The sequence below is a fragment of the Ranitomeya imitator genome, chromosome 2 (assembly GCF_032444005.1).
Source record: "Ranitomeya imitator isolate aRanImi1 chromosome 2, aRanImi1.pri, whole genome shotgun sequence".
In the NCBI taxonomy this organism is placed as follows: Eukaryota; Metazoa; Chordata; class Amphibia; order Anura; family Dendrobatidae; genus Ranitomeya; species Ranitomeya imitator.
The window spans coordinates 667,744,980-667,763,502 of NC_091283.1; the positions used below are offsets into that span (position 1 = coordinate 667,744,980).

The 18,523-nt window shown below is 43.3% G+C and overlaps 1 long non-coding RNA gene across 1 annotated transcript in view; it reads left to right on the top strand.

Moving 5' to 3' along the window:
• LOC138665488 (uncharacterized) overlaps window positions 1–10,590 on the top strand; it is a 57,037-nt gene extending 46,447 nt beyond the window's left edge. The window contains exon 2 of the long non-coding RNA XR_011318477.1: window positions 9,784–10,590. This is a non-coding gene — a long non-coding RNA (uncharacterized lncRNA). The remainder of the gene's footprint in view (window positions 1–9,783) is intronic.
• The last annotated feature ends 7,933 nt before the right edge of the window (window positions 10,591–18,523 follow it).

The window sequence follows — 18,523 nt, forward strand, 5'->3', positions numbered from 1 at the left end:
TGGGTTAATGTGTTGGATGCATGGTCCACAGAGGACAGCCTACAAAGTCTGTTTGCAGTCCCAAATTCAAACTGTCCTCCGCTGACCACACCACTGCTGCACGTGTACCCCTGGAACCAATTTTAAAGTGCCTACAACCTAATTTTGTTATGTTAGGCCTACTACGCCTGTCTGCGGTCCCTCCTTCCAATACTCGTCCACTGACCACACCACTGCTGCCCGTGGACCCCTGGAACCTATTTTTAATTGCATAGAGCATCCTTTTTTTAATAGGCGTACAAAGTCTGTCTGCGGTCCACTATTGAAATTGTCCTCCACTGCCCAGAGCAATGCTGCCTGTGTACCCCTGTAACCTTTTTTAAACTGCAGTGAGCCACATTTTTGGTTTAAGGCCTACTACCTGTGTCTGTCTGCGCCACTCAATACAGCTGTCTTCCTTTGAAAAAAGCAGAGCGTCAATAGTCTTGTTTTCAGCCTCTAGGAATTTTAAAACTGCATTGGGGCTACAACTTTGGTAGGGCCTACTAACGGTGTCTGCCGCCCCAAGGTGTGCCCCAGGTTTCCTCTCCATTGCTTCGATCTTCCTACTCTCGTTTAGTAGTTGTTGCAAACTACACTGCATTAGGCCTACAAATTTGGTATGGGGTGTAGAGAGACGGTGTGTTACACTCCAAGGTGTTCCCCAGGTTTCGTCCACATTGCTTCGATCTTCCTACTCTCGTTTAGTAGTTGGTGAAAACTACACTGCATTAGGCCTACAAATTGGGTATGGGGTGTAGAGACGGTGTGTTCCACTTCAAGGTGTTTCCCAGGTTTCCTCGCCATTGATTCAATCTTCTGACTCTTCTTAAGTAGTTGTTGAAAACAACACTGCATTAGGCCTACTAGTTGGGTTGGGGCCTTCTATCTGTGTCTGCTGCTCCTTGCTGTTCTCCTACAGTGAACAAAGCTGTGCCGCCGGTTTACTACTGTTGCCAATTTTGAACTGCATTTAGAATACTTACTGATTTGGGCCTACTCTCTGTGTCAGCCTCTCATTCCAGTTGTCCTCCACTGAACAAAGCAATGCCCCCTGGTTAGTCCTGTTACTAATTTTGAACTGCATTTAGGCCACTTTATTCTTTGGGCCCATATCTGTTTCCCCCTCATCCTGCCCATTGCCCAGCCAGTGATAGACGAGTCTGCTGGTACATTGACCCATAACGCAACATTCCCTGTGCACGCTACACTGCAAGATTGTGACCCTGCTGAAAGTCAGGTCCCCTTTCCCGCATACCATACCACCTTACACTGGGACAAAGAGGAAGGTGCAGATGAAGGTGCAGGTTCCTTCATCAGGTGGGGGGAGGAATATTTGTTGGCGACGTCACTGGCACAGGGCCTCTCATAGTACGCAAAAGTGTTGCTGCCGGTGGGAGGCGCCCCCGCCGTGCAAACACACCGCTGTACTTTGAGGGGCCCTGTGCCAGTGCCAATGCCAACGAATGGGCCCCCCCTGCTTGCTCTGGATCACAGCACTTGCAAAGTTGAAATACTTACCTCTCCTTGCTCCACTGCCGTGACGTGGTCCAGATTTACTGGGCCCACTAATTACTTGAACCAGCCCTACCCCCCACAACTTTAGCCAAATGACCCCCAATTTCAAATGCCTTCCAATTATTATAAGCTAAATTATGATTGACAAGCTTCTGTAACAAGAATGGATGTTTTTGCCATTAAAATGGGCAGTGTAGGTGTTTTCCTGGCCTCCACTCACTGCCGACTATGCTCCCCCATTGACTTGCATTGGGTTTCGTGTTTCGGTCGATACCCGACTTTTCGCGATAATCGGCCGATTCCACTCGACTCGACTTTTGAGATAGTCGGATTTCGCGAAACCCGGCTCGACTCTAAAAAGGTCAAGGTCGCTCAACCCTACTCTTCATCAATCCGGCTCCAACTTTCTCTGATTGCTGTTGCCACATCAGCTTTGCAGGTTGGAGCCATGTCATGGACCATTTTCTTCAATTTCCACCAAAGATTTTCAATTGGATTGAGATCCGGACTATTTGCATGCCATGATATTGACCTTATGTGTCTTTTTTTCAAGGAATGTTTTCACAACTTTTGCTCTATGGCAGGATGCATTATCATCAGATCAACACCTGGTCGTCTAATGGTTAGACAGAGACCTGGAGACGCATACAAGCCACAGTGTCTTGCACCCACTGTGAAATTTGTTGGAGAATCGGTGATGATTTGGGGATGCTTCAGCAAGCAGGAATTGGGCAGGTTAATCTTTGCGAAGGACATATGAATCAAGCCGCATACAAGGTTATCCTGGAATAACAATTCCTTCTGCTCAGGCAATGTTCCCACAACTCTGAGGACTGGTTTTACTAGCAGGACAATGCGCTATGCCACACAGGTCAATCAAGGTGTGGAAGAAGGACCACCACATCAAATCCCTGTCATGGCCAGCCCAATCTCCAGACCTCAACCCCATTCAAAACCTCTGGAATGTAATCAAGAGGAAGATGGATAGTCACAAGCCATCAAACAAAGAAGAACGGCTTACATTTTAGTACCAGGAGTGGCATAAGGTCACCCAAAAGCAGTGTGGAAGACTGGGGGAAAACATGCCAAGACGCATGAAAGCTGTGATTAAGGCCGGAGTCACACATGCGAGAAACACGTCCGTGTCTCGCATGTGAAAAGCAAGCTCTGGCGCCGGCACTTCAGAGCGGAGCATGTGGCTCCATGTGTTGCTATGCGGCCGCACGCTCCGCTCTGGAGTGCCGGCGCCAGAGCTTGCTTTTCACATGCGAGACACGGACGTGTTTCTCGCATGTGTGACTCCGGCCTAAAAATCATGGTTGCTCCACAAAATATTGATTTCTGAACTCTTCCTGAGTTAGAAAATTAGTATTGTTGATTCTAAATGATTATGAACTTGTGTTTTTTTTGTTTTTGCATTATTTGAGGTCTGCAAGCAATGCATTTTTTTTGTTATTTTGACCATTTCTCAGTTTCAGAAAATGAATACAAAATGTATTGCTTGGAACTTCGGAGACATATTTGTTTTACTCAAAATAATAATAATAATCTTTATATAGCGCCAACATATTCCGCAGCGCTTTACAGTTTAACAGTTTCAAACACAACAGTCATAGGTAACAACGTTAACAATACAATAAAGCAAAATAAGACGACCCTGCTCGTGAGAGCTTACAATCTACAATGAGGTGGGGGAGATACAAAGTACAGGTGTGTATTTACAATGATGTATTTACAATGATGGTCCAGCCATCTTCAGGGGGTGGGGGGTAGATGGAGATAGTGAATGGGCTACACACACAAACATGTAATGACTTTGATTAGTTAACCCCCTCTGAACAAATGTGTTTTGAGCGAGCGCCTAAAACTATGCAAGTTGTGGATGGTCCTAATATCTTGGGGTAGAGCATTCGAGAGGATTGGCGCAGCGCGGGAGAAGTCTTGGAGTCGGGAGTGGGAGGTACGGATTAGTGCAGAGGTTAGCCGAAAGTCATTTGCAGAGCGCAGCAGTCGGCTAGGCTGATAGACCGAAATGGAGGAGATGTATGGGGGTGCTGCACTGTGGAGAGCTTTGTGGGTGAGAACAAGTACTTTGAATTGTATCCTGTAATGAATGGGCAGCCAGTGTAATGACTGGCGAAGAGCGGATGCATCTGAGTAACGATTAGCCAGATGGACAACCCTGGCTGCCGCATTAAGGATGGACTGGAGAGGGGAAAGTCGAGTGAGGGGGAGGCCAATTAATAGAGCGTTGCAGTAGTCCAGGCGGGAGTGGATCAGGGCGACAGTGAGGTTTTTTTGTCTCCATGGTGAGAAAAGGACGGATTCTAGAGATGTTCTTCAGGTGTAAGCGGCACGGGCGGGCAAGAGATTGTATGTGGGAGGTGAAGGAGAGATCGGAGTCAAATATAACACCCAGACAGCATGCCTGGTGTTATTATGGTGCCACCCACGGAGAGGGAAATGTCAGATTTAGGGAGGTTAGTAATAATAATAATAATCTTTATTTATATAGCGCCAACATATTCTGCAGCGCTTTACAGTTTAACAGCTTCAAACACAAAAGTCATAAGTAACAATGTTAACAATACAATACTTAAAGCAACACAAGACGACCCTGCTCGTGAGATCTTACAATCTACAATGAGGTGTAGAAGGCGGGAGCAGAAGAAGTTCAGTTTTGGAGAGGTTGAGTTTCAGATAGAGAGCGGACATGATGTTGGAGACTGCAGACAGACAGTCAGTTGCATTCTGTAGTACAGCGGGGTTAAGGTCAGGGGATGACGTGTATAGTTGTGTGTCATCAGCATAAAGATGGTACTGAAAGCCAAATCTGATGATCTGTCCAATTGGGGCTGTGTAGAGGGAGAAGAGAAGGGGGCCAAGGACTGAGCCCTGAGGTACCCCAACAGTGATAGGAAGAGGAGAAGTGGAGCCAGAGAACAGAACACTGATGGAGCGGTCAGAATGGTAGGAGGAGAACCAGGAGAGAGCAGTGTCCTTAATGCCTAGTGACTGGAGCCTAGAGAGTAGGAGAGGGTGGTCAACAGTGTCGAGAGCTGCAGAAAGGTCGAGGAGAATGAGCAGAGAGTGGTCACCGTTACATTTTGCTGTCAGAAGTTCATTGGTCACCTTGATGAGTGCAGTTTCTGTCGAATGTAGGGGGCGGAAACCGGACTGTGAAGGGTCTAGGGAATGAGTGGAGAGGTAATGGGTAAGGCAGGAGTAGATCAGGCGCTCCAAGAGTTTTGAGATGAAGGGGAGATTGGAGACTGGTCTGTAGTTATTTGTGCAGGATGGGTCGAGGGTAGTTTTTTTTACTAATGGAGTAATGATAGTGTTTGAAGGAGGAGGGGAAAATGCCAGAGGAGAGGGAGAGATTAAAAATTGTAGTAATGTGAGTTGTGACGACTGGAGAGCGAGACTGGAGGAGGTGTGAGGGAATGGGGTCGGTGGTGCATGTAGTTAGAAGAGGAGAGGAGCTTGAAGACTTCTTCTTCTGTCATGGGATCGAATGTGGAGAGTGAGCCAGGGCTGTTTTACTCTGTGTTTGGAGGTTCTGAGGGTGAGGGGAGATACTTGGTCAAGGGTGCTTCTAAGAGTGTCATTGTAGTGATGTACAGCCAGATCAGGAAAGGAAAAAGAAGAGATTGGGGACAATGATGAGTGTAAGGAGTCTGAAAGAGTATGAGGGTTAATGGCATGTAGATTTCTGAATGTGTGGTAGGTAGGAGAGTGCTGGGGTGGGCGAGGAATTGTGAGTGCGAAGGATAGAATGTTGTGGTCAGAGAGGGGAAGCGGTGAGTTATCTAGGTAGGAGATTGAACAGAGCCGGACAAAGACCAGGTCCAGGGTGTTACCGTCTTTGTGTGTTTCAGAGGTTGAGAGCTGTGAGGCCTAGAGAAGTGGTTAGTGATAGAAGCTGGGATGCAGATGTGGAAGTGGGGCTGTTAATGGGGATGTTGAAGTCTCCCAAGATAAGGGTTGGGAGTTCTGAGGACATGAAGTGCGGCAGCCAGGCAGAGAAATGGTCCAGGAAGGGGGTGGGTGAGCCTGGGGGCCGGTATATGACCGCTACTCTGAGGTAGAGAGTATAAATATACCTATAAAGAGATAAATCAGAGAAATTTAAAATTTTGCAGTGGTCTCATAATTTTTGCCAAAGCTGTGTGTGTGTGTATATATACATATATATATATATATATATATATATATACCGTATATACTCGAGTATAAGCCGACCCGAGTATAAGCCGACCCCCCTAATTTGCCACAAAAAACTGGGAAAACTTATTGACTCGAGTATAAGCCTAGGGTGGAAATGCAGCACTTACCGGTGAATTTCAAAAATAAAAATTGATCATTATTGCCCCATAGCTGTGCCATATAGTGCTCTGCACCGTTCTTATTTCCCCATAGCTCTGCCATATAGTGCTCTGCACCGTTCATATTTCCCCATAGCTCTGCCATATAGTGCTCTGCACCGTTCATATTTCCCCATAGCTGTGCCCCATATAGTGCTCTGCACCGTTCATTATTGCCCTATAGCTGTGCCCCATATGGTGCTCTGCACCGTTCATTATTGCCCTATAGCTGTGCCCCATATGGTGCTCTGCACCGTTCATTATTGCCCCATAGCTGTGCCCCATATGGTGCTCTGCACCGTTCATTATTGCCCTATAGCTGTGCCCCATATGGTGCTCTGCACCGTTCATTATTGTGACACAACCAGGCAGCATAATAGATACAAGAGGGGGATAAAGGCACTAGATAGTGCGGAATAACCCCCCACCAAGCGAAAGAACCAACTCCATAAGAATATGTAGATAAGGAGTACACAAGGAGCATAAGGGTAATCAGAAAATATCAATACTTTATTAAATTACATGTATAAATACAAAGTGTAAATATAAATAATGTCATAGTAACGACAAAATACAGTGCTCAAGGATGGTTTAAAATAATACATAAGTGGGCAACCCCCGGTGTGCACCGTCCATGGAGCCAGTGTGCAAGGAAACGGTTAAAGTGTGCCGCTATGGGTGCATAAGTATAAATGCACCAATACATTGACAATGCCCAGTGGCGTTTAGAGGAGAAAGTATCACATAACTACACTTACCGATACAAGGCACCAGGACAGGGCACACACCGAACGGGATCCACCTATGCGACCCCCACGCGCGTTTCGCCCACGGATAAGATGACTTTATCAAGGGGAGATAACGCTGGGTGAGTTATGGCAACCTTAAATAGGGCCGGCCTGCCCACATGTGACACTGAGTCCCAGCCAGTGGCAGCGGCGTACCCGGCGCATGCGCATGTGGACCGCCGAGCACCGCGTCACAGAAGGCGTCAAGCACCGCAGGCGCGCCTGGGAGAAATACATCCATGACGCACTTGCGGTGCATACAAGACGCCGCTGCGACAGGGAGCGAGGAGGAGAACACAGCGCATGCGCACTACCGCAGTGAGACGGCTATGAAGTAGAGAACCTCCCACAGATGACACCGTCAGGTGATACCGACACTGAAAGAGGGGAAGGTGGCCCATAAGTTAGTGCAGCCCCATAGAGCAAAATGTAAAGCAGGTATACAACATAAAAGTGGCAGAAGACAAGATTTTCAGTCAATATAATAGTACATTAAGGCAAGTTGTGCCGCAATACATGGAGGCTGATGGTCGGTATATGTTGAAGCATGAAGCGGTGGCATCCTCAAAATGTTTGGGAAGGAGGTCCATACCAGCCACAGAATATATGATGGATGCCAATAACTCAGTCCTTAGATGAAAGATGGCTAAAAAACACATACAAAACAATAATAAGTAAAATTAAAAACATAATTAAAACCAAAGCAGAAAGGGGGAATCCCTGAATGGGGACCCACTGTTAGGGGGAGATGTTAAAAATGGGGGGGGCGAGAGATGAACAAAAAGCAGAAGACTCATAACCTAAAATTGGAAAAATAGAAAAGAAGGAACGTTCAATCATAGAATAGGTTTGGTGGCCAGCAGGCATAATGCCAAAGTACTAGAGGGAAACATCCCCATAATAATTTAAAGAAAGGAGGAGAAACTCAGAGACTCGTTTAATCCTTTAGGGACCATAGTGTCAACACGAACAATCCAGCCCGCTTCATGTTGGGCAAGGATCTTTTTATAATTGCCACCTCTTGTACCAAGGTGGATGCTCTCGATGCCTCTGACCTGAAGAGTCCCCGCATCGCAATCATGAAATTGTTTAAAGTGGCGGGGGATAGTCTTCAGGTCAGAGGCATCATCAAGAGTCCTAGCTGCTCGTATGTCCCTCACGTGTTCATGGACACGTACCCGTAACTCCCTAGATGTTAATCCGATGTAGATCAGAGAGCATCCACATGTGGCATAATAGACAACGTTTGAAGTACTACACGTAATGTGTTGCCTGATCGAAAATTCCTTTCTACCATCGGAAGATTTAAAGGTTGTGGCCCGTACGACATTATCACATGCCACACAATGGCCACATTTCAAGGAGCCAAGGACCGGGCCCCTGGAACTGAAAGGATTAACAATAGAAGGGACATAATGACTGCGGACAAGCAAACTACTCAAATTGGGGGATCTTTTGGCGGTCATTAGCGGGAAGTCACCCAAAGTCTGGGCCAGAGCGGGTTCGGTCATCAGAACTGACCAGTGTCTTCTAAGTATATCCCTCAAATTTTGTTGGCAAAATGAAAAATCGCTGGTCAATTTTTAATCCTTATTACTTCCTTCCAAAAAAAAAATCGTTTCGAAAGTTATGTAAAGTTGGCCTGTGGGAAATGGTATTTATGAACTATGTCTTGTGACATAACTCTGATTTAAGTTTCAAATTGTTTGAAAATTGCAAAATTTTCAAACTTTCGCCAAGTTTCCATTTGTGTTATTATTATTTTTTTTTTTAAATAGACGCAAGTCATATCAAAGAAATGTTACCACTATTCATGTAGTACAATATGTCATTAAAAAAAAAGTCTCAGAATCACCGGGATCCATGGAAGCGTTCCAGAGTTATTACCACTTAAAGTGACACTGGTAATAAAGGTGAAAATGTCCTCGAGGTGTGACTGGGTTAAAGAAAGCTACAGGTGAGTTTATGCTGCGTTAAAAAAAAAAAAAAAGCACTGTCGAAATGAGATTTCTATAAATCCCATCCACTTTGCTGGAACTGTAAGATGCTGCGTTTTTTGCACAGCCTCAAATACACACCAAAAGCTCATAGTGGGAACGTAGCCTTTAATCTTAAAATAGTCAGGAACTCAGGATTAATGGTGTCCTCAGTGCTTAGAAGTACAGGAAGATACTAATTCATCATTCAATCAGGGAGGCTTCTGATTGTCTTGCTGCAGAATAAATTTGGAGCCAACGACCCCAAACATACAATCAGTCATTAAGAACTATTTTCAGTGTATAGGAGAACAAGGAGTGCTTGTAAGTGTTTATTATGGACCCCCAGAGACCTGATCTTGTCATTATCCAGTCTATCTGGGATTATATGTAGAGACAGCAGGATTTACACAAGTCTCATATGCAGGAGATCTGTGGTTGGTTCTCCGAGTTGTTTGGAGAGTTCAGTCAAATACCATGGGAGGAGCATCTAGAAGAATTGATGCTATATTGAAAGGCCAAGAGTGCCGATGCTTTTATATTGATTTGACTTAGCTTTCTCCTTTTGTTAATGAGAACCTGACATGTAAAATACCGCTATTAACCTGCAGATCGGATTGGTGTTAATAGCATTCTGACACGGTCAGAAATCTCCAGGCAGTCTTGCGGGTAGCGGATTGCGTAGCGCCAGCATGGTTTCAGTCACAGTCTGTGTATGGCGAGTGATGTCTGTGCCTCTGCACTAACAGCTGGGATGTGGTAACAGCCACCATTTTCTATGTTCCAGTGCCATCCCTGTGACTGAAAGAGCGAGGCTGCTGGGGAAATAAAGTTAATTTCCTCTTGGCAGTGGGATTTCACTGCCGGTGCCGCACTATGTCAGAATGCTATTAACTTGCAGATTAACCCCATATCTGCAGGTTAGAAACGTTATTGTACATTTTCTTTAATTCATTTTGCATTTCGTGAATTTATAAAAAAATAAACTATACATTTTTACTTTGCAGCATTTTTCCACACATGCCTAAGACTTTTGCACAGTACTGTAAATCTAAAAATATATGGGAATGTTAATCTGAAATCTAAAGCTGTGTATGGATTTTTTTTTTCTCCTTGCAGTGAAAACTACATTCATCTGATTCAGGTCTGCAAACCTGCATTTCAGGTCATCTCTCCAATAGAAGAACTGGCTGGGATTCCAGCACGACAAGCAGATGACTTAGAAGAACTATCACAGACGGCCTTGGGTGTCGGCCGTTAGGATGAAAATGAATCTGCCCTAATGTATCACTGTACCAAATGGGAAATATTTCCCCTCATCTCTTACTACATCTGTCAATGTAGCTAAATTCTAATCTTATCTAAACATTGACACTTCTCTTGGTAGAAATCCTCTCACTACCTCATCTTTAGGGTCTACTTTTTTAAATCAAGCGCATATAGCTTACCCTTACCAGTCATGTGTACATTTGTGATGTCTTTTGAGGACCCACTTACTGTCACCACAAGCAGCACAAAAACTCTAGTTGGAACTGACAGTAATCATATGTTAAGCACTTCAGATGAATGTAATGAGAACAAAGAAGAGAACTTGCCCCAGGACAACATATCCGAAGAGAAGACACCAGTGCAAGTTTACATCGAGGATACAGAGTCTACAATGGAGGCCAATACAGAAGAGCAAAATATGCACCACATCAATGCCAACAACTGGTTTGTGGCATATTTATTCTTATCTGTTTATTGTCTGAAAGCTTGATTGCAAATTCCAAGGCAGGAAGTTTTCTTGTCCCCAAAAATAGGTCAGGGCACACTTTGTAACTCTAAAAGACAATTGTGGTTCATCTCACATTTTAGTGTTATAAAATGACTAAGCTCTATATAACGTTTTTTTTTTAAACAAAATGAAAAATGTCTTAAAGGGAATCTGTCATGTGTTTTGTCATATATGAACTAAAACTATCACTTTATTCAGCGCCTATGCTGCATTCCATAAAAGGTTATAAAAACCCCTGACTCCTCCTGTATAAATAGATACAGCCCACAGTGGATCAAAGCATATGCAATCTCATACACATGCATGTAGCCATGTGTTCATACCATGAAAAACAGAGATTGCATATTTACTAATATTACGGACACTCCAAGAGGCAAACATGAAAACCGGAGGGAAAAATAGGAGTATACGTCCACAATATTTAGGTATAAAATTATTTTCAAAGTTTATTACATGAAATAAATACAAAACATATCACATAACAAAGCCAGTACTACAAAGAGATAATGAGGGAAAAGCTGAAACAACACTGAAAAAAGCAACACACATCCGGGGAAAAGCCCCTGGAAATGTCCGTATTAGCAAGTAAAGTGCCACTAGTGCATATCATAAGAATGGGTAAGCAAGAAATTACTTGGAGAGAGTAAGCATACTATTACCCAAATCAGAGGTTACCATTCAATGTAACGCACTCAATGCTCACAATCCCTATCAAGATCTTACCCATTATCCGGACCACCAGGAGTTACCACCGGAGTCCCAACGCGCGTTTCGCGTCGGCTTCGTCAGGGGGCAGCCTAAAAATTGTGGACGTATACTCCTATTTTTCCCTCCGGTTTTCATGTTCTCCTCCTGTATAAAGCCCAAAAACCTTTTGACATTCTCCCATGCTGCATGTTATTCCTGTCCATCCGGTCTGATCGACATCCTTTCTATGCTCTCTATCCCTCCGCCCAGCTGCTACTTGCCGTCCTCCTGCTTTGATTGACATGCATCATGCCTGCTGCGTCACTCACTTTGCCTTTCGAAATCTCGCACTTGCGTACTATGCTTTGTTCTACTGCAGGCAGAACCAAACACATAAGTGCATATGCCTGCAGTAGGGTAAAGCATGGTGCGCTGGCGCAAAATTTCGGATGGCAATATGGATGACGCAAGAGTTGTCAATCAAATCAGGAGCACGGTGAGGAGAAAGAGAGCATTCAGAAAGGACGCTTATCTGACCAGAACAAAAGGATTAAAGGGCCCCTTCTGAGCAGGATTGTGCACAGTAACCTACACACAGTGTCAGGTTGGTGCCGTTATACTGATTACAATGATACCTTGGTTGATTAAATCCTTCTTGTGGTTGTTGTTTAATCTTTATTTTCAGTTAATGAGATTCTTGTGCTCTGGGGTGGGCCTGGGGCGAGTGAGCTGCCTCCTAATTTACATATTGAATATAGTCTGTGTTGAAAAAAAAATCCCATTCAGCAGGCCAGCGCTGTAGCATGATCACATGTATAATGTACATTTTTTGGTGATGTAAATTTATTCAGAAAAAAACAAATTCCCTCTCAAAATGGCACTGGCTTCAGCATAGCATTTAATAAAGTACAGTATCTCATACTATTGAAAAAATGACAAAGTATGGAATTGACAAGGCTACAGTTAGGTGAATTCGTAACTGGCTCAGTGATCGTACTCAAAGAGTGGTAATAAATGGTTGCACATCCAATTGGAAAAGTTTTTCAAGTGGGGTACCACAAGGCCCTGTCCTGGCCCCAGTGTTCAACCTTTTTTTATAAATGATCTAGATAAGATAAACTAATCAAAAATGCAGATGATGCAAAGCTAGGATGGATAGCTAATAGTGATGAGCAAGTATACTCGTTGCTTGGGTTTTCCCGAGCACACTCGGGGTGGTCTCCGAGTATTTGTGAGTTCTGGGAGATTTAGTTTTTGTCAACACGCAGCTGGATGATTTACAGCTACTGCTAGCCAGCTTGAGTACATGTGGGGGTTGCCTGGTTGTTGGGGAATCCCCACATGTATTCAGGCTGTCTAGCAGCCGTAACTCATGCAGCTGTGTCAACAAAAACAAAACCTCCGAGCACTCGCAAATACTCGGAGACCACCCGAGCAGTAAGTATATTCGCTCATCATTAATAGCTAACACTAGAGAAGACAGGAAGGATTCAGAAGGATCTCGATAAGGTTGAACGATGGGCAGCAACTAATAGAATGGTATTTACCCCTTAACCCCCGGAGCTTTTTTCGTTTTTGTTTTTCGCTCCCCTTTCCAGAGCCATAACTTTTTTATTTTTCTGTCAATGTGGCCATGTGAGTTCTTCTTTTTTGCGGGATGAGTTGTACTTTTGAATGATACCATTGGTTTTGCCATGTCATGTAACAGAAGGCGGGAACAAAATTTAAAGTGCGATGAAATTGCAAAAAAGTGCAATCCCACACTTGTTTTTTGCTTGGCTTTTTTGCTACATTCACTAAATGCTAAAACAAACCTGCCATTTTGGTTCTCCAGGTCATTACGAGTTTATAGACACGAAACATGTCTAGGTTCTCTTATCTAAGTGGCAAAAAAAATCCCCAAATCTGTAAAAAAAAAAAAAAAAATTTGCAAATTTCCGATACCTGTAGTGTCTCCATTTTTTGTTATCTGGGGTTGGCAGAGGGCTTATTTTTTGCATGCTGAGCTGAATTTTTTAATAATACCACGTTTGTGCAGATACGTTCTTCGTTCTTTTGATCGCCTGTTATTGCATTTTAATGCAATGTTGCGGCGACCAAAAAACGTAATTTTGGCGTTTTGATTTTTTTCACTACGCCGTTTAGCAATCGAGTTAATCCTTTTTTTTATTGATAGACCGGATAATTCTGAACTCTGCGATACCAAATATGTGTAGGTTTGATTTTTTTTTTTTTATTTATTTTTTTTTATTTGTTTTAATTTAATCAGGGCGAAAGGGGGGTGATTTAAACTTATATTTTTTAATATTTTTAAACACATTTTTTTACATTTTTGCATGCTTCAATAGCCTCCATGGGAGGATAGAAGCATGCACTACTTGATCGCCTCTGCTACATAGAGGTGAATTGCAGGCTAGCTATGAGCGCCGACCACAAGGTGGCACTGCTAGCAATCTGCCATCAACAACCATAGAGGTCTCACGGAGACCTCTGGTTGTGATGGCAACACACCGATGACCCCCGATCATGTGACGGGGGTCAGCGTTGCGAGTACCTCTGGCCGCGCGGCCAGGAACGCTTGTTAAATGCCGCTGTCAGTTTGACTAGTTAATGTATGCGGGCGGATCGCGATTCCACTCGCGCCCATTGCACCCACGTGTCAGCTGTTGAAAACAGCTGACATGTCGTGGCTTTGAGGCAGGCTGACCGCTGAAGCCCACCTCAAAGCGGGGGATACTGACAGCTGACATACTATCCCGTCAGCAGGCAGAAAGGGGTTAACAGGGATAAATGCAAGATTCCACATCTGGGCAAGTAAAATGAAAATTACATCTATTGAATGGGAGGAATAGAACTAAGCAACAGCACGTGTGAGAAAGTCTTGGGTATACTAATAGATCACAGACTGCACATGAGTCAACAGTGTGATGCAGCAGCAAAAAAGGCAAATACAGTTCTAGAATGTATTAAGAGAAGAGTCTAGATCTCGTGAAGTATTTATCCCCTCCTCCTTGGTCAGGCCTCATCTGGAATACTGTGTGTAATTCTGGGCACCACATTTTTAAAAAGACATTGAAAAACTGTAGCAAGCTCAGAGAAGAGCTACCAGGATGGTGAGTGGACTGCAAAGTATGTCCTACGAGGAACAGTGAAATGATCTGGGAATGCTTAGCTTGTAAAAAAGAAGGCAAAGATGAGACCATAGTTGTCTACAAATATCTTAAGGGATGTGACAATGTAGAGGGATCATCATTCTCATTTGCATATGGAAACCCGAGAAGCAATGGAATGAAACTGAAAGGATACAGATTAGATTTTAGAAAAAAACGTTTTGATAGTGAGGGTGATCAATGAGTGGAACAAGTCTTCAGAGGCTGGGCAGACATCTGTCTTATATGGTTTAGTGAGTCCTGCATTGAGCAGGGGGTTGGACTTGATGACCCTAGAGGTCCCTTCCAATTCTAACATTCTATGAACCCTAACATTCTGGGGTTTTCTTCAACATCGAACACTCTTGTTCAGTTTTATTTTTTACCCCCTTTATCTAAGTTGAAATTGATCTAATCTGGTTTTTAAATGCAAAATCTCTTGGTGTGTATGATTTATGGTTTATTTTATATATAAAACTTCCAAAGTAAGATAACCTCCAAGTGAGCAAGTTCCTTGAGGAGAACTTCTGCAAACTACTTTATTGTATTATTTTCTTTTTGGGCTTTAATTTATAACAAATACTTTATATTTTGATTGATTGTTTTATTTTTAAGGTTTTACTTAGGTAAGAGAACTACTCAACCTACAACAAAGCTAACCTTCTTGAGTTATGTATAGGTAGTAATGTATAGAAATCAATAGCAACTTTTCCGCTATGGATACATACAAATATTTTCACCTTCAATGTTAGAGGCCTAAATAGCCCTCAGAAAAGATTCCTCTTATGGAAAGAGATTAAAAACAGAAAAGCAGATATTGTCTTCCTATATGAGACAAAACTATATTATCAAAAAATGTCCAGAAAATGAAATCAATGGCTCTTCAAATAATTCTGTCAACATATCATATCATGTATCTAGAAGCAAGTGGTGAAATGTGCATCGGGAGGGAAGGGATGTCAATCCTTTCCACTACTCCATTTTGTCTCTGCTGTCAGTAAGCATACATTACTAGCAACTCTGATAATTTTGCACTTTCTTTATTTATGAAGTAGATCACTGCCTGATAATATATGACTAGATGGTGGCCCGATTCTAACGCATCCGGTATTCTAGAATATGCATGTCCACGTAGTATATTACCCAGCGACGTAGTATATTGCCCAGTGACGTAGTATATTGCCCAGCGATGTAGTATATTGCCCAGCCACGTAGTATATTGCTCAGCCACGTAGTATATTGCCCAGCTACGTAGTATATTGCCCAGCCACGTAGTATATTGCCCAGGCACGTAGTATATTGCCCAGCCACGTAGTATATTGGCCAGCCACGTATATTGCCCAGTCACATATTGCCCAGCCACATAGTATATAGCACAGCCCACGTAGTAAGGTATATTGCCCAGTCACGTATTATATTGCCCAGCCACATAGTATACAGCAGAGCCACGTAGTATATTGCCCAGTCACGTAGTATATTGCCCAGCACAGAGGCACGTAGTATAGAGACTTAAAAAAAATAAAAATATCCTCACCTTTAGCCCGTTGAAGTCCTGCTATACTTACCATCAGTCGCCTTTCCCGCTCCTCGCCACGCTCCCGGGATCGGTCCGTTGCAAGCGGTAGCTTGCGTTCCCAGGGCTGGTGTGAGAAGGACCTATGATGACGTCGCGGTCACATGACCGTGACATCACGGCAGGTCCTTGTCGCACACCAACCCTGGGACGGGACCGGAAGCTGCCGCTTGCAATGGCACGGTCCGGGAGCATGGAGAGGAGCGAGAAAAGCGGCGGAGGGTGAGTATAGCAGGTTTTTTGTTTTTTTTATTATTTTTAACATGACCTATTTTTACTATTGATGCTGCAGAGGCAGCATCAATAGTAAATAGTTGGGGACACACAGGGTTAATAGCAGCGGTAACGGAGCGCGTTACACCGCTGGCCGTTACCGCTGCCATTAACCCTGTGTGAGCAGTGAGTGGAGGGGATTACGGAGCGGGCGCCGGGCAGTGAGTGCAGGGGAGTAGGGGAGGGACTAATCGGACTGTGGCCGTCGCTGATTGGTCGTGGCAGCCATGACAGGCAGCTGCCAAGACCAATCAGCGAACGAATAACCGTGACAGAAGGACAGACAGACGGAAGTACCCCTTAGACAATTATGTATATAGATGGGTGCTACTCTTAGCATAATTATGCATGTGCATTAAGTAATGTTCAAGTTTTAGTTTGAGACCACTAACTTGCATGTCTGACACATGACATCTATGTACTTTGTTGTACATAAACTACCATGGGTATATAGTAATTTTATTGTGACTACATTGATATTCATATATTTACTGCAGTCATAATATACTGCGATCTGGTGGTTTTATTCACCATAGTGTTTTCAGCAAAAATATTTTTACACATTGGATTTTGCACATAATTATTATACTACTGTACGAAGTCATGTATTTATTGCTGTTATTTCATTCAGTGATTTGGTGATTTTTTTTTTTCTTTCTTCCTGTACCCTTGCAAGAGATTGCATCCCTCGTGGTCGGGTACAAAATTGATGAGATTTAGTATAGTGTGGACTTCATGCATTTACATTTTTTTTCTGGAGTGGTATTTATATACATTGTAGTGCTCCCCACAGTTAAGGTTGTAGATCTGACATTTGGATATGTGTAGCGTCCCCTGTTTTTGAGGTATTCCCTGTTATTTTAATAATTAAAAATATATGTTTTTATATTTTAATGGGTCTCTTCATTCTTTCCAGTTCATAATTGTTACTGGGATTTATGTTGAGAGGAGACCACACAAGCAAAGAACAAACCTCTCAAAATCGGTGACAATTATTCACACATATTTATCTAATTTAATAGCAAAAATTAGCATAAATGATTATTGACTCAGTCTCTTTCAGTTTCATCTCCAAGTATGTGGATTCAGAAGGAAGATCTTGATTAGTTATATTAACAACCACTTATGAACTTTTGTTAACAGCAATGGGCAAGTACTAAAATGCTCGTTGCTCGGGTTGATATTCCTGATATGCTCGGGTGCTTGACCCAAGCAACGAGCCCAATGTAAGTCTATGGGAAACTCGAGAATTTTTCCCCCGATTTAAGGTCCAAATCAATGGGAACAGTGCTCAAATGATGTGGGAACAGTGCTCAAATGACATGGGAACATCATGGGGAAGACCCCGGGAAGCATTTCTGACTCCCAGGTCACTGCTGTGAACAATGTTGTCAGAGTGTTACGCCACATTTACAGACTCACAATAAAACATACAAAAACGAAACCAATATTTCCTGGGAAATAGGTTAAAGAACATCTTTTCCAGGATAATGATTTGAATATAAGGCAAAAAAAAAACCAAAACAAAAATTCTCCACCACTTGGGCTATGTTCACACGTAGCGTCTTTGATGCGTTTTTCAACTTTAGCATTGCTTTCAACCAAGCCAAATGCATTCATTGGGAAATTTTACAACCTTATCTGGCCATGTGGTGTGTGACACATCTGACACATCCTGTCATTTATGAAGGAGTGACTCTGAAAGTCACAAAGTCTATTTTTATAGGGTCATCAGCCGGCTATGCTTTGTTGTTCCCATTATTAAATAGTGGGTCTCCTATACTGTTATTGTCTATGCATTGAATGCAAGGCCTGCCCCAAATTTGGACGCATTATTACTCCTCTGGTAATCCCGTACTGTTTGCCTATGCATTGAATGTAAGGCCTGCCCTACCCCAAAGTTACACACACCCCAATAACCCTTTGGTTTCATGTGGCCATCCAGGACGTCTGTTCAGAGTTCACATTATTATTCATTTGGTACTCCCATACTGTTTGCCCATGAAGTGAATGCAAGGCCTGCTCCAAATTTGGACACACCAAAATAACCATTTCAACACGTCCTGGATGACCACATGAAACCAAAGTTCCCATTATTACTCATTTGGTACTCCCATACTATTTGCCTATGCATTGAATGCAAGGCCTGCCCTGCCCCAAAGTTACACCCCAATAACCCTTTGAACAGACGTCCTGTATGGCCACATGAAATCAAAGTTCCCATTATTACTCATTTGGTACTCCCAAACTGTTTGCCAATGCAGTGCATTGCAGTGTTGAGGCTGAACACCCAGAAATGGAGCATTTCAGTGTTGAGCCTGAGGAACCTGCATTGGAGAATTGCAGTGGTGAGCCTGAAGAACCTGCAGTGGACAATTGCAGTATTGAGGCTAAAGACAC